The 25,394-nt window shown below is 39.5% G+C and overlaps 1 pseudogene; it reads right to left on the reverse strand.

Annotated features, from left to right (window-relative positions):
- Positions 1-11,085: 11,085 nt before the first annotated feature.
- LOC143412050 (apoptosis-resistant E3 ubiquitin protein ligase 1 pseudogene) lies at positions 11,086-13,732 on the reverse strand (annotated as a pseudogene).
- Between the last annotated feature and the right edge of the window lie 11,662 nt (positions 13,733-25,394).

A 25,394-nucleotide genomic window follows, 5' to 3' on the forward strand; every position in this document is an offset into this window, starting at 1 on the left:
GGTTAGAACCTGAGATTATAATTTTCACACATCTAAAGAAGCAGTATGAAAAGGATCAAGTCCCATTAGGTGATTGTATATACTTTTCCGTTGAATCTCAGTGTCATTATATGGAACTCGAGTAACAAAAAAGTGGGTAATATTATAATGACATTGGAGTCTCTGAGCCCACAACAAATCTTGTACTTGTTTTCCTACCCTATTAAATAATATAATCTTTTAGTTACTGGACCTCACTCAGAATTTCCTGGTCAATATGATCTTGAGGCTGCCCAGTTTCAGTGTAATTCTTATGGAATTGCTGAAGGTAACACGTTGTTGAGCCTCTTGGGGTAAGACCACTGCTGCCATGGAGGCAGAGATAATGATGCCAGCCAAAACTACACCAGCTGTTAACCAGCCAATTAGTCATTTAGCCCAGGCCCAGTGCTTTAAATATCAAAGCAACTCTTTTGTGAATGCTACTAAAGGGTTTTCCTGCCATGGTTCTTTTAATTTTACAGGGAGCCAAGTAGCTAGTGGACTTTTGAGAATCATAACAGTTTGTTTGGGGCTCTGACATATGGTTCGACTGACACAGTACAGAAACATACAGTTTTTACATCTAACATAATAAATATTTTGTGAGGCATTATATTGTATTTAAATGGGCCCAGATAATAAAACATAGGGATTTAATACACATGCTGTGAGATGGAATTCCTTATGAAATGAAATATTAAGATGGGCAACTTTTTAAACTTATTATATTGAAATTCACCATTCCATATTCAAAAAGGCTCCTGAGTCAGATCAATTTTCCATATTCCAGGTAGTCTTGGAGCCATTTAACCTTGTCTTCTACCACTCCTGATTGGTTTACATAGAAACAGCATTCTTTCCTGAACAGTTTTGTAGGATGACAGATGCCAGGGAGTCCAGTTGATTTCTGTAAAATCAGTACCAAATCAGTGACCTGTTGGATATCTGCAATAACCTGTGCTGATTATTTTTATAGTGAATAGAGGTTCCTAATCCTGTTGCTCCTGTGCCAATCCTGGTTGATGGTTAGCCCTATGAGTAAGGTAATAATTTGGGGGGGGCTCCCCTATGTCTGCTGTGTGCTGTCATTGGAATGGGTAGGCCTTGGTTGTGAAGTAAATTGTCAATTTGAGGATTAAGGAAGATTAAGGTGCAAAGGCCAGTTTAATTTTGGTAGGCAGAGATAAATGAGTCTTGCAAAGTAAAAAAACCTCATAATTTGGGGGGGCATCAGGGCTGTGGGGTTGACACAAATGGACATCTAAGTTCTATTTAAAAGAACAAATTGTTTTTCTTTTTAAATGCCCAGGTATGCCTGTAGTTTGGGTTTAACTATTTTTGCTAGGTTTTCAAGATCAAGCTGGTCAAATTGACCTTGTTCCTATGTGTTGTTAAGAGTCAGCTGAGTTCCCACAAGGGTTACTCTTGGAGAACTTGAGAGCAGCTTCTTCGCTCTTTTAGTGCCATCTGCTTGTTAGGATGGGTTAGGGTCTCCTTGGATGAGGTGGCTTCCTTTAGAAGCAACAGGGATGTCTTCCTTCTCCAGGGACCCTCGTCTTTGCAACAGGTGCCCTGGACTTTCTGTTCTCCAGTGGTTTTTTAATCTCCCTGACTCAGAGGTCATGGGGCCCAGAGTTGCAGATCTCTTTAGGGAAGTTCTCTCATTCCCTGGCTTCAGGCTGACTCAGAGGGCAGGAGCCAAATATTGTTTTAGCCTTAATCTTTAAGCCTTGGTCTTAAACATCCAGCAAGACAGTCTCACCAGTCTAAAAGTAAGAGTACTGGGTTTTAACATCAATGTTTATAACCTTACAGTCATTTACCCCTTTTATTTAACTGGGGTCTCGTATTAGTATTGCAAGTCAGCCTTATATCCTGTCTGTGGGTGATGACTTGTTAGCTCAAATTAACCCAGGTTGTTTGTTCTTGAAGCAGTACCTCCACAAAACATTAACAGGCAACAGTTACAGAGTTTACAAGGAAAATGCAAAATGAAATTAACAAGAGTAAAAACATTTAAGTTGTGAAATAGCAATCTTGAATTTTGGCTGAGTTATAAATTATATCCCCTGTTTGAGATCACAGTAATCTTTACAGCAAACACAAATCTTTTGAATATAACTAAAAGTGAGCTAAAGTCTGGCCTATTTTGGAGCCATTTTAACATGTAATAAGGTGGGAGGCAGAGCCTTATCTCAGTTAAGGCAGGGCTCTTGACAAAGTGTTCTAGTTCTGAAGCTTTGCCTCTTTCTTAAATATCATTTAACAAAGTTTACATAGATTGTTTCCTGAGTCTGTATGAATGTTAGTTAACACAATATGACATTACATCTAAAACATGAATCAAAGAAAGGCTGAGAGAGATTTTAACTTTCCTTTTGTGTAGAAAATTGGCAAAGTGCTTTTATATTTCACAATATAACCTTTAAACAGCTCTCATTATCTTTTAGAAATACATTTACATTTCTTTCCCAATGTGAAAAGTTACGTAGGATTTTAGGTTCGGTTACAGAAAATTAAGTGATATAAATAAAACCTCAATTAAATTTTATCTTTTTATAAGTCTAAAATTACCATACAGACAACTTTAGTTTGGAGAGAATCAGCTAGTTAAAAATGTTCTTTTAAACCCCCTGCTTTAAAGACTTGTATACCTGGAAGATATGAACATACTTAGTATGCTATACTGATGTTTTTATATTAATTAAGTTTAGCTTTTAAAGGAAAATTTAGATTCTGTAAGGTAATGTAATTCTCAAAAATAACAGTTGTTGCTGTGTAACAAGTGTTGTATAGATCCTAATTACTTTAAGACTAGTTGCTTTAAAGAATAAAACTTATCAGACACAATGTTAAGAATAAGTTAATATTTTAAGAAATCCTTGTCAGGTTAACATATAGATTAAACCTTGGTTTTATACTAGCAAATTAGTATTTGACCATAGGGGAAAAAACCTTAAATAGCTTTGCCAGATTGTTCCACATACATATAACCAACTTAGTGACACACGAATTTGTTGAAATTTGCCCTTTAACTACACAGACCTTCTTATCATTTAGATGCACCTGTTGCTTATTTCAACACAAAAAGACTTTCTTACCTGGAAACATTTTTTTTCTTCCTTCTACTAAATATATGTCCATACTTATAACCTTCTAATTTCTCTTTCATATCTGTTGACCCCTCCTTTTTGTTTACATTCTGAAATAAACCTTATGAAATTTTTGAATTTAGACAAATTACTTCATTTTAAATAGAATAAATACTTTATGTTATTTACACTACTCTAATTGAAACACAGATGAAACTTTTGGACCCTTTGTACCTAGAATCATATCTGTTTGTTTACCAATTCATAAAAACATAAATAATGTTCAAGTATATCACCCCATGGAATTCAAGAAGTTAAGAGTACTTATTATATTGTGACAGTTAGCATTTTAACTTTGTAAGTTGATCAGATGTCTGCAACAACAACAAAAAAATCATGATTAATCCTGTATAGGACAAATCTAATTTACTTATGAACTATAACAACCAAAGTGTGAGACAAGTGTACTGAACAGCATTCACCTCTTCCATGTTGTAGAAACAATGGATTTATACATTAACATTTTATTAGATTTTTGACCACCTGGAAAAATTGAATTAGTAACTTTAAAGACACCTTTATCTCATTTTTTTACCCAATTTAAATTGAACCTTCTAAATCATATGAATTAAAAGTACTTGGTTCCATATTTTTGAAATTTTAATTTATGAGCTATAAAACAATTTTAATATACAAACACATGCAGACTGGACAATACACTGGTGTACACATGCACAGAACAAAGAAATAAAACTCTTATCGCTTTGTAAAAACCTATTAGATTGAGAGCTAATCTTTGCAAATTGGCCTCTGAAGAGAGGAGAGTATAAAAAATCTTTATGGTTGGATAAAATAGGTCTGATCAGAAATACACATTAACCTAGGCATGCTAGATCAGAATCATGAACTAAAAAACAGAATTTAAAAAAAAAGAATCCTAGGGGGAAAAATGAAATGGCTGTTAATTATTTTAATAAAGCAGCATGAGAGAGAGAGAGAGAACCCTGAAATCATGTTTTCTCCCTGTGCCACAGTCAGGGAGAAGTTAAACTGACATTTTTTTTTCCTTCAGTCTCAGAGCAGTCTCCTACTGAGCCACATTCCAATACAAGCTTCAGTGTGGTCTGGCCAGGGAAATTGCTGCCTGGGGCTTTTTAACACTTTTTTCCCCATTGGTAATCAGGCCAGGTTTAGATACAGAAAATTATAAAACATCAAGCTTCTTATTGAGACTTGCCGTTGACTATTGAGCTATTAGGGTTATTTATCCCTCTCCGTGACAAACAGGTTAAATTTTTTGCTCCATAGGTAAGCTGAGGGGAAGGGCTTGAAATAAGGCTCCTTTTTACATGACTTGAAGCTGGGACCGCACTCAGAATGGAGGATACTAATTAACCTTTTGATAATTATTTTAAATTAGGGGAGGACATTAACCAGCTAGTTGTGCCCTTAAAATCTCTTCAGAAGGGGATTATTTGCCTGCTGCTTGGTCATTCACCATCCCTATAACCTGAGGCTCCTCAGATACATTATCTGAAGTGTCAAGGGCAGTGGAATTTGGGTCCTTTGGGCCAGCAATTCAGTTTATGGGACTTGGGAAGCTGGCTGCACCAAGGGAAAGGGTGTTTTCCTCTGGGGACAATCCATCTTCCAGTGTCCCCATTTCCCACATTTAGGACATGGCTTGACAGGGATCCTTGAGTTGTGACAAACTTTTGCCCAATGTCCAGTCCACCCACATCAGAAACAGGGCCCAGGAGGTACATTGCAGGGTCTGGTGCAGCCACAAGCAGCAGTGGCTTTTTTAAGAGCTATGGATGGCTGAGGCTAGGAGCTGATATTTAGTTTTAAGATGCTTTTCTTTTCTGGTTTGGCCTCATGTTCCCTATTCTTAAAGGTCCTGAAAGCAGTGCCTCTGGGAAGCTTGGGGCCCTTCTCTAAGTTTTTTTATGGGTACCTGGAACAGATAAATTGGACAGGAGAAAGAGAATATCAGCAGGAGTATGAAGGTCTAGGATATAGTAGTTAGTAATTGTGTGAAGGAAAGAGGGAAAGTTGGAGGTAGGGAACCTCAGACCACTTGCCATTCTGTATTAAATATTTCGAAAGCCTGGAGACTTTCTTTATCATGAGTTCCATACTTGGGCCATGGACACTGGCTATCTAATTTGTACTGTTGCCAAATTTGAGTGCTGTGCCTAATGAGGCTTTTAATTTTGATGTCAGTTTGGGAGTAGAGGGCCTTAAAATCTTAAAAAAAAAAAAAAAAAAAAAAAGAAAGAAAGAAAAAGAAAAAGACACCAAGAGGGTGTCTCTGGGAACTGATTGGGTAACTCCCACATTTGGAAAGCTTTGTGGAATTGACCACTAAGAGCAAAGCATCCTCTGAACTCTTTTCTCACAGGTGTGCCAGTCACCAGACTGGACTTTTCCCATGGGGACTGGGGGAACATCTTTACTCCAATCTCAGTGGTAGGGGACTCCTGGGGTCCTGCTAGCTATCTGCTGGAGGCTGCATAAACGGAGTTTTAACTCTCTGGAGAATTTAAATGCCAGCATTAGATGCAAGAAGAAAATGACAAAGAGGTCTCTGGTCCGTGAGTTTTGCTGGGTGTGAAGGGAAGGAAAGATTGGGGAGGAGAGAGAGTAGAAACAGGACAGCTTCAATGCCAATAAAGGATCTGATACAAATCCTTGCATCTTCCACGTGGCATAAAGCCCCAAGAATATAGCAGGTGGTCGTTAGTACCCCTGGGGGCTGTCAGGGCCAGATTTGAGATGTAAGACCTTCATGAAATACCATAGAGTGGCCTTGGCCACCTGTCTTCAGTTGCCTTAAGCCCTCCTCTGTCCCATTCAAATTTCTCCCAAACAAAGCCAGCATTTGCTCAGCTAAAATGGACTGCAGAGGGCATGAAGGGACCATGTTCTACAGGGTCAGGGGAGGCATAGTCAGTTTGGGGATTCAGCTGTATCTCATATGAGTGGTGGCTGGGGGGACCCTTGACTTTCAGAAAGCCATGGAATTGCCAGACAGTCAATGGTCAGTTTCCTGGCCTCATTAGTCATTTAACTCTGTGGGGAGAGGGAATGGGATTTGGGGGCATGGGGAAGGACAAAATATTACCTTTCTCCTGTTTCCCAGTCAGGAAAACAAACTGTTAGCACAATAGGATGGATCTGGGTGCAAACTTCACAGGTAAGCACAGCCTTTATTCAGAGACAAAATCACACGTCTGATGAACCCACTTTCCTGGTGGAAAATGAGCCACCAGCCAAAGGGGGAGTCTGTGCTTATATGTGATATACTAAGGTGATTTAATTAGTGAGGGTGTGATTTAACTAATGAGGTCTGGACACTCAGGAATTTGAGATCTGTTTTTACTGGGCAAGATGAAGGGTCTGGGGTCAGCGACCAGTATCTGGAATTTGTCTTTATTGGGCCAGATGAAGGGTCTGGAAAAGGATTTTTTGAAGAAAGATCAATGCTTTGGCCTCTTCCCAGAGACTGTCATTCCAAGCTTGATGGATATCTCTTCCCCAGGGCTTTTCTTGTATTTGTATTGCGAAAAGATAAATGTTCTCAATGTGTTGCTTAATCCTCGCTTTCTCTTCCTGGGCCACACTATTTTGGGGTTTGTCATTTTCCATATCTAATGTGTAGTGCAGCGTAGAGTGCATGCCTGGCACTCATGAGGCCCTAGGTTCAACCCCCAGCACCATGAACATCAACAACAAAACATTGCTTTTAAAAAATGTTAGGTTATAACACCAGGGAATCATATTATTCCATGACCCTTTTCTTTTTTGTCCTGTAAAGTGAGGTCATATACCTATTGAAGTTGTTATCTATTTGTGTGATTTAAAGTTGTATCCTAATTTATTTTAAATTTCTTAGTCTGAAAAGGGTTTCTTTCATGGTAAAAATCAGAATAAAAATTTTACTTAGAACAAAACTAGTAAAATTGATACATGTTTATAATTTATGAGATAGCTTTATGTTTTTGCTAAACATTGCTGTTTTAATATTCATATTAAATTTTGAATATGTGTTTTACTTAAGAATTTGTTTTTGCTGGGATTTTGTTGAGGAAGGATTTTAGCCAGAGTTTCAGCAATATGGGAGAGAAAGGGTGCTTGAAATCAGAGTGAGCACATGGAGAACGGCACAGAGGTCTGGACACTCAGGAATTTGAGATCTGTTTTTATTGGGCAACATGAAGGGTCTGGTGTACCCAGAGTAGCTCAGAGTGTGCACGCACAAATGCAGTGCAAAGCTGAGAACTTGCTAGAAGTGTAAAGCAATTCCAGTTGAATCAGAAACTCTGGGAATGGGGTCCTGCAATCTGTTTTGATGCACCCTCTAGAGACTGAGGGTAGCTAAACTTTGAGAGCCAATGAAATAAAAGGGTTTTTTGTTTTGCACAGTATTGGAGATCGAACCAATACTGTGCTCTAACACTGAGATACATCTCCAGCTCTTTTAGTTTTTATTCTGAGACAGGGTCTCACTAAGTTGCCCAGGTTGGCCTGAAATTTGCAATCCTCCTGCCTCATTTTCCTGAGTATGGGGGAGTACAGGTGTGCTTTACTCTACCTGGCTTCAAAAGAGAGTATTTTACAACCTAGCATGGTGCCTAAATCATGTTAGATTCTCAGAAATTTTTGTTGAAAAGCAGAGTGGGTCAAAGTGAACTGAAGAATATGATCCATTTTGGATGTTGATTGGTGCCTGGTTGTGGATTATGTTAAATGCTATTTTTAAGGAGTCAGACTTAACTGAATGTACAATGAGAAGCTGTTTCAAGTATTTGATTATGGGGACAATATGATTAGAGCTGTGATTTAAGAAGAGTGTTATAATAGGATCTAGGAGTAGGAATTGTAGAAGAAAAAATTAAATTGGAAATTTTTAGATTATGGCTCTAGATAAAATAAACTCTTATGAGTACTGTTGTTTCCTTATTTTCTTTGGTTGGATTAAAATTATTAGAGATGAGCTTTTTATTATAGGAATGTCTTGAATGTGTAGCATATCTTTTGACAATTTTTTCTTCTCTCTCAAATCTGTGCTATGACTTTCCTTTGAGTATAATAAATATAATTTGAGATAATATTTTATAATTCTAGTAAATACATCTTTACAGTATACAATTTTAACTTTTTGAAATTGGAATACAAATTATTATTTGAAATTTAATCATATTATAATTTCAGCCTGGTGCCACTTAAAATCAATAGTGAATGTTCAATTTGAGTGTTGACTTTATACAACAAAATTAGTTTTCCAAAGTGTGTTTTGGGAATGTTAATTCTATGAGATGTTTCTAGACTAGTTCTGTGTACAGGAAAGTTCAACATATGTCTTTTTTTGGTCTTTTGGTTCTAAAGTCATTGTGGAAGGTAAAAATTTTTGTATATGCAAAATAGTAGGTAGGCATATTGGCTTTGAAATTTCCTTTACTGCCCATCAAATAGCATGAACATAATCTATTATAGTCATATTTTTCTCTAGCATTGTTCAAGTTTTCTGGATTTGTTGTTTAATAAATTTTGTTGGTTTTGGTTGTTTCAAGTGATATAATTGCTTAGCATTTAGCAATTTAGATGAAAAAAAAAACTTTATTTGTGCATATCTTTAACACCAAAATTAGATTCATTGATACAATTTTTCTGAGTCAATCTTGTTTGATTTGGATTTGCAAAATTTTACTACATGCCATTGTGCTCCATTCCCTAACCACTACCCCCATGTAACCATGATTACTATTGTACGGTTTATGAGAAATTCTAAATAAAGAAAATCACTAGTTTGAAAAAAATTTTTGCTCTGGAAAATGTATGCTTTATTTGTTTTCTCAAATTCCTTTTCCTTGAGAGTGCAGAAACAATCAAGCAATGCTTTCTGGGTAATTGATGATAGTACAAGCATATTATTCTAAAATGCATTCAGTATAAGCTTTCTTCATATATCCAGTGGCTACTTAGGGAGGGATTTCTCTGCGCAAGACCAACTGCATTGGCTAATCCATGCCTTCATAAAATACTGCAAAACTGTGATAGTAGGAGCAAAGGTGACTCCATTTTGTTTTATGACTTCATCCTGTAAAACAACCATGCCAAGTAGAAGAGTCATGACTGAGGCAAGATGTTCTTTTCCTTTTGCTATAGAAACCTTTAAGAACATGGAACTACCTAATGGGACATTGTTTCTGTAACTAGGGTAACGGGGCTCTGTTTCTGTAACTGGGGTGACTGGGCTAACTGTGATTGGTTAGGCTTCCCTCCGCTTGACTGCACTGTCCTGCTTCTGTAACCTGGCTTGCTTGCATTGGCTAGACCCCCTGAACATCCCTTTTGTGGTTTTCAGGCTTATAAGGAGTGCCCTTGCAATTGTTCAGGGCTGATCAGGGGAACAGCTTTATGTTCTGGTCAGCTGCCACCGGTGTGCTTCAATAAAGGCTTGATTCGATTATAGGTGAGTGGTCTAGAAGTCAGTTTATGAAACCCTGGGACGAAGCTTTAACAAACAAAACCATGATTTAATCCCCGCTACTTCACAGATGAAGACTTGAAGTCCTTGTCAACTTCATACCTAAGCTCATACAACTGGTGCAAGGAAGAAGTGAGATTTGAAGGCTTATCAGGTAGATTCACAATTTGATCCTGTTTTTATTACACTTACTTGGAATAATGAACAAAAATATACTTTAGACAAGATCAGCACAACTGGGCTGGGGATGTGGCTTAAGCGGTAGTGCGCTCGCCTGGCATGCGTGCAGCCCGGGTTCGATCCTCAGCACCACATACAAACAAAGATGTTGTATCCGCTGAAAACTAAAAATAAATAAATAAATATTTTTTTTTAAAAAGATCAGCACAACTAATATTTTAAGTCAGATAGTTCTTTGTCATAGATAGCCAACCTGTGCACTGTGGGATATCCAGCAGCATCCTTGATCTCTACCTACTAAATGCCAGGAGCATCCCACTCTCAGTGAGACAACCAAAAAGACCTCTAGATGGTGCCAAAGTTCCCTGGAGGGGTGCCATCATACCTGGTTAATAACCAGTACTAAGCCATATTCACTTTATTTAGAAGGAAAATGAGCAGTTTTGAGTTTTCATAAAGAAGAACCTAAAGGAATGTTCCAAACAAAACCTACTTGAAGAATCGAGTACATGTCAACATGAAGCAAACAGAAACAGGTATGATAATAATTGGTGTGGTGTAGACAGCTCAATCAGGGAATTTGACTCCAGAGCAGCCACCTGCCAACTTCTACCTCCACTCATCTCTCTCTCTAATAAAAGCACTAAAAATAAAGTTCATATCATAATTTTACAAGGACAGAATTTTCACTACAACAAAAAAGGATAGCATAATCTTTCAGAAACATAAATCAAGTGAGACAAAAACCCAGAGAAACAAGTCAGCCCATTAGCAACTTTTTAGAAGGGCCACTCCATAATGGTCATTGCTCTAGACCCTGGCAGCACAGCTGGGAAGAAATAAACAATAGACTCTTTTATTGAGATTGAAGTCTAGTGAAAAAGACATTAAACAAAAAAATCACATGAGGTGAATTAAAAAACTACAAACATGTACAAGCCTACAAAAGATTAACCCTTGTCATGTTTTTTTATGTAGGTGAAAATGCACACTCAATCATTGTTTATATTGGTTACTTTCATATTATTTCTGAGCTCCAAATCCTTCTCTCCATATTCTGTCCTCTGGTTATACCCATGACACATTCCTCTGATGCTTCTGTCAGGGACTTCCTGAGGGATCCAGTTAACAGGAAGCAGAGGGGGGCTTAGAGGCAGGAGGAAATGAACAGGAAGCAGGAGGCTTTGGAGAGGACCTTGGCCTCTGACTATCACTTCCCACTTCCATCTGCCCCAGTATTCGCACCTCAGCCAGCAGCAGCAGCTGGCTCCAGCCTCAGCCCCTCTAGCCTTCCCAGGACTAGCCTTGGGCCTGAAAAACCACTTCAAAGTTTTTGCTCCAATCTGAGATGGAGGAAATCCCAGTGACCTTCAAAGGTGATTTCAACCAGGACCTGCTGTCCTTCAGGGTGATTTTAGAATGAAGTCTTTTCATATGCACCTGCTGAAGCTCTCATGGGAAAGTTCTCCTTGCCCTGAAAAGCCTCAGAGTCTCCAATGTTCTTGTACAGAGAGTGGATGAAAGTGGCTGCTAGAATGTTCCTCTCCTAACAACTGAGTTCCACAGGAGGCTAAATGCCATTCTCCACCATCAGTGTGAGGTGCTTATGAACAGGCTCAGGGTCAAGGCAGGAGAATTTTAAGGTATCATGGAATGATTTTTATGTAGATCTACTTCAGTGATAATTGCTTTGGTGACACATAGCAATCCACACTATTTGGTTTCTTCCCCTTCTCAGGGATGTGGCACTCCCAAGGGAGTCTTCATCTGTGGGAAGCTGCCCTGGATGAACATGCCTCTAAGCCCTGATGCCCTGGGTTCCTGAAAACTTATTGCATTCCGCAGTAACTTGGGTGTTATCCCAGCTGGAGAACAAGGCTTGGTTCCAGGTGTAGGCAGCACCAGCTGGGGTTGAGTCACACTCACCTGTTCCTTTGTAATCCTACCCTGAACATGCTGGCTGATGGGCTCTCTCTCTCTCTCTCTCTCCTCTCACGACCTTCTCTTGCCCCACTTCTTGGGAAGCCTGAGGTCGGGAGATGAGGAAGCTGTCCTGAAGCTCCTATAAAAGGCATTTTGTGTCTGTGTGATATTTTACAGCACTCCAAATTCACACAAGTGACTTTGGTCCAGCCACCCATGCTGGACGGGGTCGACATTCATCTTCTTCCTTAACAGCAGTCGAGGGTCAGCCCTGGGAAATGATCATGTGCATAGGTGGGAGGTGGCATGGTATATGGGTACAGTTGGTGACATTTTAAAAATAAGCCTCAAAATAAGTGCTTTCTCCTAAATTGGACACATTGCATCCAAGAATATTCTTCTCATTCTCACTTAACACAATAAGGTCAAATTTGCCGTTATTAATCAGCTGCTTTTGGAATGAAATACAGGTATGTAGGCAACCATGAGAATGTGGGATGAGTCACAAGAAAACCTTGCAAATCTGCCTGGTGGATGTCACTGAATTCTCAAATAAGGCTCCAGTGTTTTCTTCTTAAGGGTCAAGCTCATGAGTGGACAAACTCTGTTCCAATCTCTCAAGCATGTGGAACTGTTAGTAGAGCTATTGTACTCATTTCAGGACACTCTTTGAAGGGTGTGTGACTATCCACAGGACAACACAAGAAAAATGACACACGATTTTGTTCTTGAAAGGAAACACCATTCCAGGCTGAATTTTTTTTTGTAGTAGGGACTATCAGCCACATTAATCCACCAGTCTTCATGATAATGTCATAATGTCTGGCCCTGTGCCCTGGGAAGTTCAGCTTTTCCAAATGGGAACTGGGCTCCTGAAGGATTAAGTCACTGGAATTTTCACTGCTATCTCAACAAGAGAAATGTGAACTCTCAGTCCAATAGGCTGATGTGCAGGGAAAGGGCTCATTCCTATTGAATAACTTATAGGGATCCTTCCAATCCCAGACTTTGCAGGACTGGGGATCCAGGTAACTTCTCCAACACCCATTCATAAATAGCTCCATCACCTCAGCACGCAAGTCTTCATTTTGAAGGAAGCTGGCTACATGTGTAGCCAGCTCAAAGAGTAACTTAGTCATGAATAAGAATGTGACCACAGACACTCTGATTCCACCAATAGCATAAAATATCAAGTCCCTTCAATGCCAACAGACAGCTGAGGACCACAGCTGCAGCTTGAAACGAGGGTCCATGTTTTGAGAACCAAGTTATTTCACAAAAGCAGATAATTCAAGGCCCCTTTCACTTTGTCTTCCAACTTCCACATGAAGAAAAAGCCACACATTCTCTGGAAAGCATCTATCCATCAGAGCTTCACTGAGGGTGTGTCAAGTAAGCAGAGGTAATGCTTCTGTAATTAACTGGGTGAATTCCAAGGTGGAGAAACACAGCTCAAGAATCTTTCATTCCTGGACTTCTATAGAGGAGGATGCAATCAACTTCCAAAAGAACATCTGTTCTGGTGTCCCAGGATCCTGATCCTACTCTTTTCTTATTTTTCAAATTCTCCTTCTCCTCCTCCTCCTCCTCCTCCTCCTCTTTATCCTTCCTTATTAATCATTTATCTATTGATTTTAATAATGGTGATTGAACCCAGGAGTGTTTTCCCACTGAGCTACGTACCTAGTCCTTTTTGGTTTTTATACTGAGATAGGGTCTGCCTAAGTTGCTAAGGCTGGTTTTGAATTTGCAGTCCTCCTGCCTCAGCTTCCAGGCATGTATCACCACCACCCCTGGTGCCCAAATTCTTAATGATGCAAAAACATGTTTTAAAAAGCTTCAATTTCTGTAAAAATATACTTTATAAGTACTTTTTTTCCAAAACTGGTAGTTACAGCAAAGTCCAAGTTGTGGTGTCCTGGAAGGTGGCAACAGCACCCAAAGACGGACTTTCAACCCACCTGCCTGGAGACTCCAATATTTGTCTCTGCTGGAGCTGAGAGCCAGCTCGGTCTTTCTCCATTTCTCAAATTGTGTCATGTCTCTTGCTTTCAGGAATAGTTTTGGCCCTATCTGATTCCTTTGTTGAATCAGCATTCTGCCTGTGACTTCACCCACATTAATGTATCCCCACAACCATCCTGGGAATTGTGTACCACTAGAATCTTCATCTGATAGAATATTCACAGGTGGTCTTAAGTGTTTGGGGCATGGGGAGGAACTATAGACCACTTAGAAAACCCATGAAAGCCTAGAGATGCTTTGAGAAGGAAAATTTATATAATACAACGATACACACATGATCCATATAGTTTCAGGAACCTTATAATTCCACAGGTGTAGTCAAAAATGAACTTGAAGTTAAGAAATTCTGAGTAAGAAATTGGCTCAGAGATCAATCACTTAAGGGGCTAGGTTGATGAAACACATCTGCTTAGCCCCAAGACTGCTTCAAACACCCTGGTGTCTCTCAAGTGGTAACTATCAATACAAACCCAAGAACATCAAGACTGAGTTATAAAGCACGCTCACGAAAAGACTACTGCAGAACATTAAAGAAAATCATCACAACTGTCAGCAAAACTTCTTTAACCTTGGGGAAAGGACATTTGCTTTGCAACACAGGAAACATCTGAAGGCAAGAGAAGTCCCATCCAGAAAACTCACACTAACCATTGGCTGGGACATGTCCCATGGAAATGCAGTCTGCATGGTCCTCAGTATGGTCCTGCACCATCCTGGCTTGGCCTCCCTGGTCTGCACATCCAGCACAGCAAAGCCAACTCCCTCTGCCATTGAACTCCATGGCTCCTTCCAGGCTGAGCAGGAACTAAGCCCCGAGCTGCTGATGACCATGTCAGAATCGGATGCAGAACAGGACATGCCAACTATGAATAGCAAGGGGCTCCAGACTGTGCCAAGCAAAGGCAAGTCTCATATTTTAGACTCATCAGTTTTTTTGATCTCTTCATGTGAAGTGCAGAGAGAACACGGTGATGAGCCCTTGACTGGGATAATTAAACGAATTTATCTCTAATCTAGTCAACTTTGGAGAGGCTAGGCCTCTGGGCTCTTTAATTTGTTGGTTTCACCCCATGCAGGTGGTTAAATGATAGCAATGGCCATTTTTAACGGAATTTTTTAAAATATCAAATTAACATTTCTTCCATACTATAAGGAAAGCATTCTTTCAGTTGTTTCAATAGTTCGAAATTTTATTTATACCTCATTAATATTCAAACATAACTGTTATGTGAATCCCAGGTTTTACATATATTTGAATAACAGGAATTTAAAACACCAAGTTGTATTTTTAGTGAGAAATGAGTTCAAGGGTACAGTTTGAAAATGACCAGCAGGTGGCAGTGTCTGACACGGAGTTTTGACATTTCCCACCAGATCCCCAACCCACACATCCGCCCCCACACTCCACCCTGCCAATTTCAGCAAAGGTTGCCTGAAAAGCCACAGTAAATGTATGTTTAAAAGAGAAATTCTTCACTTCTTAACAGTGTACTCTACAGAAGAAACAAGATATTTCAATCCTTTGGAAAAATAAAATCATCATTTTAAACTATTTTTTTTCTAAATATACCAAATAAGGGGTTCAATTTATTTCAATAAATTCATACTATTACTATAGATTAATCCATAGTAATTTAAATGGTTTCACAACAAGAATCATTTTTAAAAAACTGATTTAATTGAAGTATTCCCTTATTTATTTCTTGCCTCATGAATTTCCAATAACATTACTACGTTTTACTATTATTTCAATTTAATTTACTATCATTGTTTGGCAGGTAATACATTACATCTGACAGATATTTTACTTACCCCAAATACAACACTATTACTATTTTGTTTTTTTAATTTTTTTAATTGTACATGGACACAATACTTTTATTTATTTTTATGTGGTGCTGAGGATCAAACCCAGTGCCTCACATGTGCTAGGCAAACACTCTACCACTAAGCTACAGCCCCAGGCCACTATTATTACTTTTTAAATATATTACTCTTTGCTTAAATATCTGTCTGGTTTAAACTATATCTTAGGATCTCTGCTTACTATATCATATATAATATATTTTACACATACACACAAAATGGCAGCATTTCATTCTCCAAATATGTCCAGTATTACGTGAGTTTAAAAGTTTCACAAGTGGTCATAGTTACTAACTCTACACTAGGTAAAAGAAATAGAGGTCACTCATTATACTGAAACACATGATATAAGGCAGAAATTATTGGGAGACAGATGGCTAAAGGAGGTAAAGGGGCAGCTCATTAGAGTTTTAGACAATCTATAGAGACTGGTGTCCAAACAGTGGTCTGTGGACCAGGTCAGGATGGGCTGCATTATAATTGTTAGACTCCTGAGCTCTGCCAGTGTTCACTCTGATTTGGTAGACTTCAAATAATATTTGAAAATTTATACCATAGAGCCCAATATGGTGGCATACATCTGTAATCCCAGTGATTTTTGGAGGCTGAGGCAGGAGGAGCTCAAGTTTGAGGCCAGCCTGGGTCATTTAGAGAGATTCTGTCTCAAACACTAAAAAGGACTGAGGATATAGTCACTGGTTGAGTGCCTCTGAGTTCAACCCCTAGAACCACACACAAACACACATACACACACAAAGTTTGTATCCTAGACAGTTCCTTAGTTCTCTCCATGAACTGCTGAGACCAGAAATAAGGGGGAGCTACTAAAAGATGTTCATGGGGAGATAAATTATCCTCTTCCCTCCAGCTGCTGTGAACCACCACCCCCCCTCCCCCCAACTCCTTTCTCCCTCCAGGACACCTGGGCTAGATAATGTACTTATTGAGATTGGGTTTTCTTGAAAGACAACAAGAAAGGTTTTTCTTCTAAGAGCTGTTGCTCGGAATCCTATGTATCTTGTGTAGTTTACTCTGAACAATGTTTGGGAAATAAACTCATGACATTTATGAGCAGAACAGACAAACAGGAATACTCTGGAAATCATACAGGGGGAGGCACAAAAGACTTGCCGTAAACTAGGATGGCTAGAAGAAGGGAAGATAAATGTATTTAGGTCAAGCGAGCAAGCCAGGATTAATCAATCAGCACTTCTTGAACTTTGGCTTCCTTCAAAACCACCTGGAAGGTAACTTGCTATCTCACTTTACCTGGGCTTTCTGAGTTTCTTCTTCTTCATTTTTTTTTCCTACCAGGGATTTAACCCAGGGGTGATTTAGCTATATCCCTATCCCTTTTAAAAGTTTTATTTTGAGACAGAGTCTCCTCAAATTGTTTAAGGCTTTACTAAATTGCTGAAGCTGGCCTTGGGATCCTCCTGTCTCAGCCTCCCAAGTCACTGGGATTACAGGCTTGTGCCTCCACACCCAGTGACTTTCTGAATTCTATGCTTACCTAAAGTTTTTAACTCTATAGGTTTGAGGTGGGGCCTGGGAAATCTACATGAATGACAAGTTCCCAGGTGACATTTATGTTGTTGGTCCTGGGAACCACATTTAAAAATCAGGAATAGCGGACATCTGCTATGTTATTGTTGTTTTGTTTGTTTGTTTGCCTATTCTTCCTGCTGTGGTATCTGATTTTGGCTCCAGTGAAGAGCTTTCAGTCAAGGAGCCTCACCCTCCCTCTGCTGCATTAAGCTAACCAGAGAATTAGGCTGCAGATATTTTGCAGGGCACAATTTTTTTGGCCTAACATAGCAACCAAGAATTATCCTAGTTTTAGCACTGAAAATTTTACATTCTAGGAAAATTCTCAGTCCAAAAAACTTGGACTGGTTTGCGTTTTCCTTAAACTTCTTAGTTTTTGTGATGTTCTTTAAAAAAAAATCCTTTTGGGAAGAGGTGAAAATGCTGTATCAAGGGTAACTTTAGCTGCACCTTTCAAATAAAGATGTGAGAAAGTTGAAAAAAAAAAAAAAACACTTGGAGGGCTTTGGGGCCCATTGGAAAAAGGGTCATCTATTTTTCAGCCCATCAACCTCACAGCTAATGCCCTCAATATCCAACAGGGCATTCTTCTAGGGAAAGAGAAGGCTGCCCTGCAGTAGTCACCAGAATCTACCAAAGGTTGCAGGCATCCAAATGCAGTATATGGCTTCTTGGATCACCATCTGTCCTGGTGCAGCAGGGACAACAACGTGAGTCCTGGATGTACCTGAGACCACCGGCCCCTCCCCAATCCCAAGCTGAAGAAGTCCCTTCTCCCTCCAGCTGCTGTGAAATCCCCCACTCCATCCTGGCTCTCTCCCTTCACCCTCCAGGACACCTGGGGTAGATAATGTACCTACTGAGATTGGGTTTTCTCAAAAGACAACAAGAAAGATTTTTCTTCTAAGAGCTGTTGTTCAGAATCCTATAGATGCCCTTGAGATAGGGAACACAACGGGACTAGCTACTAACTCAAAACAGGAGACCAGGTGGGGAGAAACACAAAGAACTTGGCACACACATTAACATCTCACTAAAACCCACACTCTGCTGTGTATTATCTACCACAAATCCGCAGCAGCGAGGCAGTAAATCATATTAGAATTTCAGTCTTCTTGGCTGTGCTGAGATTCCAGCTTCTCATGGAAGTGTGAGGGAGGATGGAAGCCCCCAGCTGGCTACTCATGCTAAGAAGCAGAGGGGGCTGAGACTAGAAATGATCAAAGCAGTGAACTTTATGTGCAGTGCCTTCTTCTAGTGCTTTGCACCTGCTAAGCCTTTAATCTGCACAATGTCCTTAGGCAGTAGGTGCTATGACATAGCAACCCGAAGGCCTGAGGAACTCTCATACACACAAATCAATTTTCCTTTGATAACACAAATCACAGCTGTGCATGGTGGCACACCTTTAATACAGTGACTCATGAGGATGAGGCAGGATTTGAAAATAGGTTTAAAAAAAATCATTGTTTGCCTATTCTTTTAAAAAATCACAGAGCATAGTGTAGTTTCCTTCCCTTCTCCTGCTTTCTCATAATGATTGTAACACGAAAATATCTCAGCTGGGTTTGCAGAATGACACTCTCCACAGAAGCCACACTGGGTAACAGAAAGATCTCACTGTTCTGAAGGTATCTTTTGTCCTTGGACCCCACCTACCACTTCCTATCCTCCAGGACTCACACACACACAAGCATACCCTGCACAGAATGTTTCTCTAAAGTTTGCTTTGTGTCATTCACTTGGAAATTCATTCATTTCACCACAATTATTTTTATAAGAAGAAAGAAACGAGGTTTGCATGAAAAGGCAATTTTTTTTTTAAATGTAGTTTTATGCAAAGCTGAGCTTAAAAATTGTGGTAGGTTTCTTCTCTCTCTCTGGTTACATGGTTCTACCTTGTAACTCAGTAACTCTCAGCACACTGGGTTTCTCCTCATTTTTTTACTGATTTTTAAAAAATAAATGACAACAGAATGCATTAAAATTCATATTACACATATAAAGCACAATTTTTCATATCTGTGGTGGGTTTATTTTCTCGCAGCCCCCCTATCTCCATGAGTGCTGCTATTCACACGCAGAATCAGAAATGAACTCCCATATGACCAGGGAATCTGTTTCCAGTTCTTTGGAAATGTGGTACAAATGCGACTTACAAACTTATTTGCAATGTCTGCAGGCTTGAAGTCACTTTGGAAAAAAATAAATCAAATTGAAGAGGCATGCAGCCCTTTGCCTTGGCCATAATTCTGATCGAGTTGGGGTGTTGCAGCCCATGCTCAAAATTTAGGTGTTTTTGCTTTAAGGAGAAATGACACAAAACCCCAACCCCTTTACATTGGTGATTAAAAGTACTTAGAGGGAACAAGGGTGGCGGAGGGAGACTAGAGAGGCCAGAATAATCACCACCCACAGCACAGATTTCTGGAAATTACGGAGAGGCAAGAGGTGTCAATCAAGAAGGAATCTCAAATGAGGTCCATGTCTCTCTGGGTTTCCTGGAAACAACCCTAGAAGGGCCAGTCAGCAGGAGAGAGAAACTCTCTCTTTTTTTTTTTTAATAGATTTTTTAAAAAATAAATGACAACGGAATGCATTACAATCCGCTTACACACATACAGCACAGTTTTTCATGTCTCTGGTTGTATGTAAAGTAAGTTGACACCAGTTCATGTCTTCATACGTGTGCTCTGGATAATGATGTCCATCACATTCCACCGTCCTTGCTAACCCCCTGCCCCCTCCCTTTCCCTCCCTCCCCTCTGAATCTAGATAGAACTCTCTTGAGTGTCCTTCCCTCCTCCTAGCCAATGAGTGCCTGAGGTGTCAAGGGGGCACATCTGCGGATTCCCGGGGACCTGCTCCCACCACCTCCGGGCTCCAAACGCGCCCAATGGGAGCAGCCGTTGGAAGAGCTGCCCTTTAAGAAGCTGCCCGCACCCTCCAGGCAGCGAGCGCCCAGAGAGCTGCAGCCTCCATGCCTTGTCACCATGTCCCTGCAGGTGATACAGGGCCTAGGAGGCCTGCGGGGTCGGGTGGGGGATGCTCTGAGAGGGAAGCCCTTAAATGGTGCATGAGACGCGCTGCCTGCCGTCCTCACCGGGAGCACTGGACGGCGACCCTGGGGTCACTCCCACACCTGCCCCCACGCCCCTTATTCCAGCATAGACTGCACCTTGTCACCTGTTGACAAGGAGCCAGGCTCCCCATGGCAACCCTCTGGACCAGAACACTGATCCAGAGGCTCTGGAAGCCTAGCGGCCCTGCTCCAGCCACCACATCCCCTTCGTGTTGGGACTTTCCCGGGCAAGTGTCCTTCTGAACAGCAGAGTTCTGTGAGGGTCTAACTTTAAAATACTGTTTTATGGATGTGACAGAAGCGGAAAACTTTGGGAAAGGGAACGAACAGAATAAATAATCGTCATCAGGAACTCCTTCACCCGGGTGACAACTTGAGTCACCTGTCATACATAATGATGCCCATCACATTCCACCATCCTTGCTAAAATTCATGTATTTTCCTGTGTGTATGTGCATAAGATTATAGGTAAACTTATATGTTCATGTAATGTACCCTCTTATGATGTTACGTGTATATGCAGTTTTCTTCCTGTACTTAATGCTATATTATAAGCATTTTCTTATCATTAAATAGCCTTCTAAATGTAATTTTTACATGCATGAAAGTTCATAGAATGAGCATAATTGATTTCTTCAACCATTTCTTCAGGCAAGATGTTATGGCCAGGTGAAGGACACCCTTCAGATCATGGAGGTTCACACTCATGCCCCGTCACCCACTTTGTGCCTGTGACATAGTTAATTTCCTGGCCTACATCTTTTCATCTAAAAATGAAGGATAAATGACTCTTAAGTGAACTCCAGATACAGCATTTCAAATGGTGTCTTATGTAGGGTAAATGTCCAGTAAGAATAAGCTCATTGAAAGTTTAGATATCTTTTCGTACGTATGATTTATGTAATTCATCATGAACTTTTCCCAAAATCATAAAAACTTTCTTCAAATAAAAAAACTTGAATGATTAGCCTAGTACATTGGTTCTTAGTTGTTGTTACCGGTTTTTTGTTTTGTTTTTCCATTTCTAACTTATATTTTTTTTTTAGTTTTAAAAATATTTTCAGTAAGGGTGTAAAGATTAAGAAACATTACAGAAGAGCAACAGGCTAAAAAATATTAATATCATCCACCATGATGTTACCTACTAACAATCCCCTTGAGTACTCAGAGTATTGGAGAAAAATGCCATTTAAAAAATGGAGACACTGGGTACGGGGTACACTGAAATCATACTATTTTGATAACTTTTATCTGAATCTAAAATTATTTCAAAATAAAAGTCTCAAATACTAATAAAAAATTAAAAGTAATTCAAAGACCAATAACTGGCTAATATATTTAAACTTTCATAACCTAACTGGCATATGGCAGGCATTGTATTGGTACTTGTGTTGTCCAAGATGCTATCAGTGACTCACTTAGTTAAATAAGAAGAAGGGAAACAAATACAGGGGTCCTAATCTTCTATGTTTTATGCTAGAATAAACAGAACTGACGGACACTCCTGGTAGCAACAAGACAAATGGAATTCCTAACTCAGCTATGATCCCCAGTTTTACTTTTAAATTATAGTGTGTTTACTCCCTCAGCAAAGCTTTAGGAGGGCTGAAGTCATCTGAACTGGATATATTTCATTCCTACATGGTAAAGCTAAAATAGCAAACTGCTCCTTCAAGAAGGTACATCTTTTCAAGTCTAGGGGGATTTGTGATTTTACATTCAGCAAATAACTAACCTCTTCTTTCCCACACGTATGTGTGATTAAAATCTGTGAATTATCTTGACTGTGGGAAGTTCTTATCTTCCAGATTCATTTCCTCAATGGGAATGAATGGCTCAAAAAGGCTTTATAAAGGTCACATGTGGTATGCCAATGTTCTTTGGCTGCAGAAAGTGAAGTTTAGTGTGAGTCACCTTCAGAAGCTATTTTCAGCTAGGGTGAAATGTAAAAAGAAATGTATGCGTGCTGGGCATGGTGGTGCAGCCCATAATCCCAGTTACTAAGGAACCTGAGGCTGGAGGATTTCAAGTTCAAGCCAGCCTGGACAATTTAGAGAGAGACTCTGTCCCAAAATAAAAAATACAAAAAGGTCTGGGGGTATAGCTCAGTGGTAGAGTATTGTCTACCATGTGTGAGGCCCTGGGCCTGATCCCCAGTTAGAGAGAGAGAGAGAGAGAGAGAGAGAAAGAATATGTTTAAGATTCCATAGGATAAGTATCTCCCAAAAGACTGTACCTCTGTTTCCTTCACAAGAGTTCAGGTTTGGGGGATCAGGATAGAGCTCAGTGGTAGAGCACTTGTCTAGCAATTGTGTGGCCCTAAGTTCCATCCAGCACCACAAAAAAAATAAAACAAAATTTTTTAAAAAGAGTTCATGTTTGAGGGCTGGGGATGTGGCTCAAGCGGTAGTGCCTGGCATGCGTACGGCCTGGGTTCTATCCTCAGCACCACATACAAACAAAGACGTTGTGTCCGCTGAAAACTAAAAAAATAAATATTAAAATTCTGTCTGTCTGTCTCTCTCTCTCTCTCTCTCTCTCTCTTTAAAAAAAAAAAAAAAGAGTTCATGTTTGATATGGAATTACCAGAAGGATAGATTTGTTTCATTTCACCTCAATCCTCTAATGAATTTCCAGGGAATTAAGCTGAATGAAGAGTCAATCCCAAAATCATGCAGTTATGTGCTATATGTTTCTATTTATGTAACCTTCTTGATGTGGCAAATTATAGGCATAAAGGGCTGAATTGTGGTTTCTAGATAGGAGGAAGGTGTGTGCAGCTATCACAGGGCAGTAGGAGTGGCCTGCAGGGTTGGAATGTTCTGTCTCTTGATTGTAGTAATGTCAATATCCTGGTTGTGATAGCTATGACACAATAGTACACAGTTTTAACAGGGGGGGAAATTGAGTTAAAGGCTACACAAATTTTTTTATTAGTGGATATTAATTATACAGCATAAGGGGTTTCATTGTAGCATATTCACACATGTTTATAACATACTTTAATCATTTTGTAGGGTTTCTGTATTATTTCCTATAATCACATGAGAATCTATAGTTATCTTGAAAAAAAAACTCCATTAAAAAAAAAAAGTTGCTTTCTTAACCATAAAATCTGTGGAAAGTAAAAATGATTCTCATCTTTACTGTTTTACCTAAGGATAGAAGTTTTCGATAATGAGGGCCAGACCCAAGACTTCAAAGATAAGACATTAGCAATGATAAGCCTGTTTATAATCGAAGGCCTGGCACTCAGAACCATTCCCTAGCGGATTTTCCTAGGAGGGGCAGCAGAAAGAACCCACCTCAAAACCCTGGCATTTGCTACATCATAAGACTCCCAATAGTGAACTGTGTTTTTCAAAATAATCACAAATCTGGCACCAAAACAGGCTTGTAGACCAATGGTACAGAATAGAGGACACAGAGACCAATCCACAAAATTACAACTACCTTATATTAGACAAAGGTGCTAAAACCATGCAATGGAGGAAGGATAGCATCTTCAACAAATGGTTCTGGGAAAACTGGAAATCCATATGCAACAAAATGAAATTGAATCCCTTTCTCTCACCATTCACAAAAGTCAACTCAAAATGGATCAAGGAGCTAAGAATCAAACCAGAAACTCTGTGTCTAATAGAAGAAAAAGTTGGCCCTAATCTCCATCACGTGGGGTTATAGGTGTCTTATTAACTTCCTTAATAAGACACCTATAACACAAGAATTAAAACCAAGAATCAACAAATGGGACGAATTCAAACTAAAAAGTATTTTCTCAGCAAGATAAATAATATGTGAAGTGAATAGGGAGCCTACATCCTGGGAACAAATTTTTACCCCTCAAACATTAGATAGAGCTCTAATCTGTAGGATATACAAAGAACTCAAAAAGTTAAACAACAAAAAACAAATAACCCAATCAACAAATGGGCCAAGGACCTGAAGAGACACTTCTCAGAAGAGGATATACAATCAATCAACAAATAAATGAAAAAAATGCTCACCATCTCTAGCAATCAGAGAAATGCAAATTAAAACCACCCTAAGATACCATCTCACTCCAGTAAGAATGGTAGCCAACAAGTGCTGGCGAGGATGTGGGGGAAAAGGTATACTCATACATTGCTGGTGGGACTGCAAATTGGTGCAGCCAATTTTGAAAGCAGTGTGGAGATTCCTTGGAAAACTGTGAATGGAACTACCATTTGACCCAGCTATTCCTCTTCTCGAACTATACTCAAAAGACCTAAAAACGGCATACTACAGGGACACAGCCACATCAATGTTTATAGCAGCACAATTCACAATAGCTAGACTGTGGAGCCAACCTGGATGCCCTTCAATGGATGAATGGATAAAAAATTGTGGCATTTATATACAATGGAATATTACTCAGCACTAAAAAAGTAACACGATCATGGCATTTGCAGGGAAATGGATGGCATTAGAGCAGATTATGCTAAGTGAAGTTAGCCAATCCCCCAAAAAACAAATGCCGAATGTCTTCTCTGATATAAGGGAGGTGACTCAAAATGGGGTAGGGAGGAAGAGCATGAGAAGAAGATTACCACTAAATAGGGAAGAGAGGTGGGAGGGAAAAGGAGAGAGAATGGGAATTGCATGGAAGAGGGAAGGAGACCCCCTTTGTTATACAGAATGCAGTATGACGATGTGAGAGGAAAAAAAAAAAGAAGAAGAAGTGGGTCACATTAGATTGAGTAGAGAGAAGTGATGGGAGGGGAGGAGAGGGGGAAAGGGAATGGAAAGACAGCAGAATACAACAGACATTATTATTACTGTGTGTATATATGTGACTGCATGACCAATGTGATTCTGCAACCTGTACACTCAGAAAAATGAGAAATTATATCCCATCTGATTCAAATGTATGATATGTCAAGATCATTGTACTGTCATGTGCAACTAATTAAAACAAATTTAAAAAAATAAAAAGAATAAAATTGGGTTTTATATTTAAAAATCACAAATCTGAATGAATTTTTTACCAATTCTTTACTAAGGAAGCTCTGGAAATTTCATCAAACTAAAATGTACAGAAGAACACACACTAAACATTTAATATAAATTGTTTGAGGCTGTTTCTAGCCCAAAATTTATTATGTAAATTCTAAGTCAAAGCCCCTAGCCCCAGTAATGATTT

The sequence above is a fragment of the Callospermophilus lateralis genome, chromosome 13 (assembly GCF_048772815.1).
Source record: "Callospermophilus lateralis isolate mCalLat2 chromosome 13, mCalLat2.hap1, whole genome shotgun sequence".
NCBI lineage: Eukaryota > Metazoa > Chordata > Mammalia > Rodentia > Sciuridae > Callospermophilus > Callospermophilus lateralis.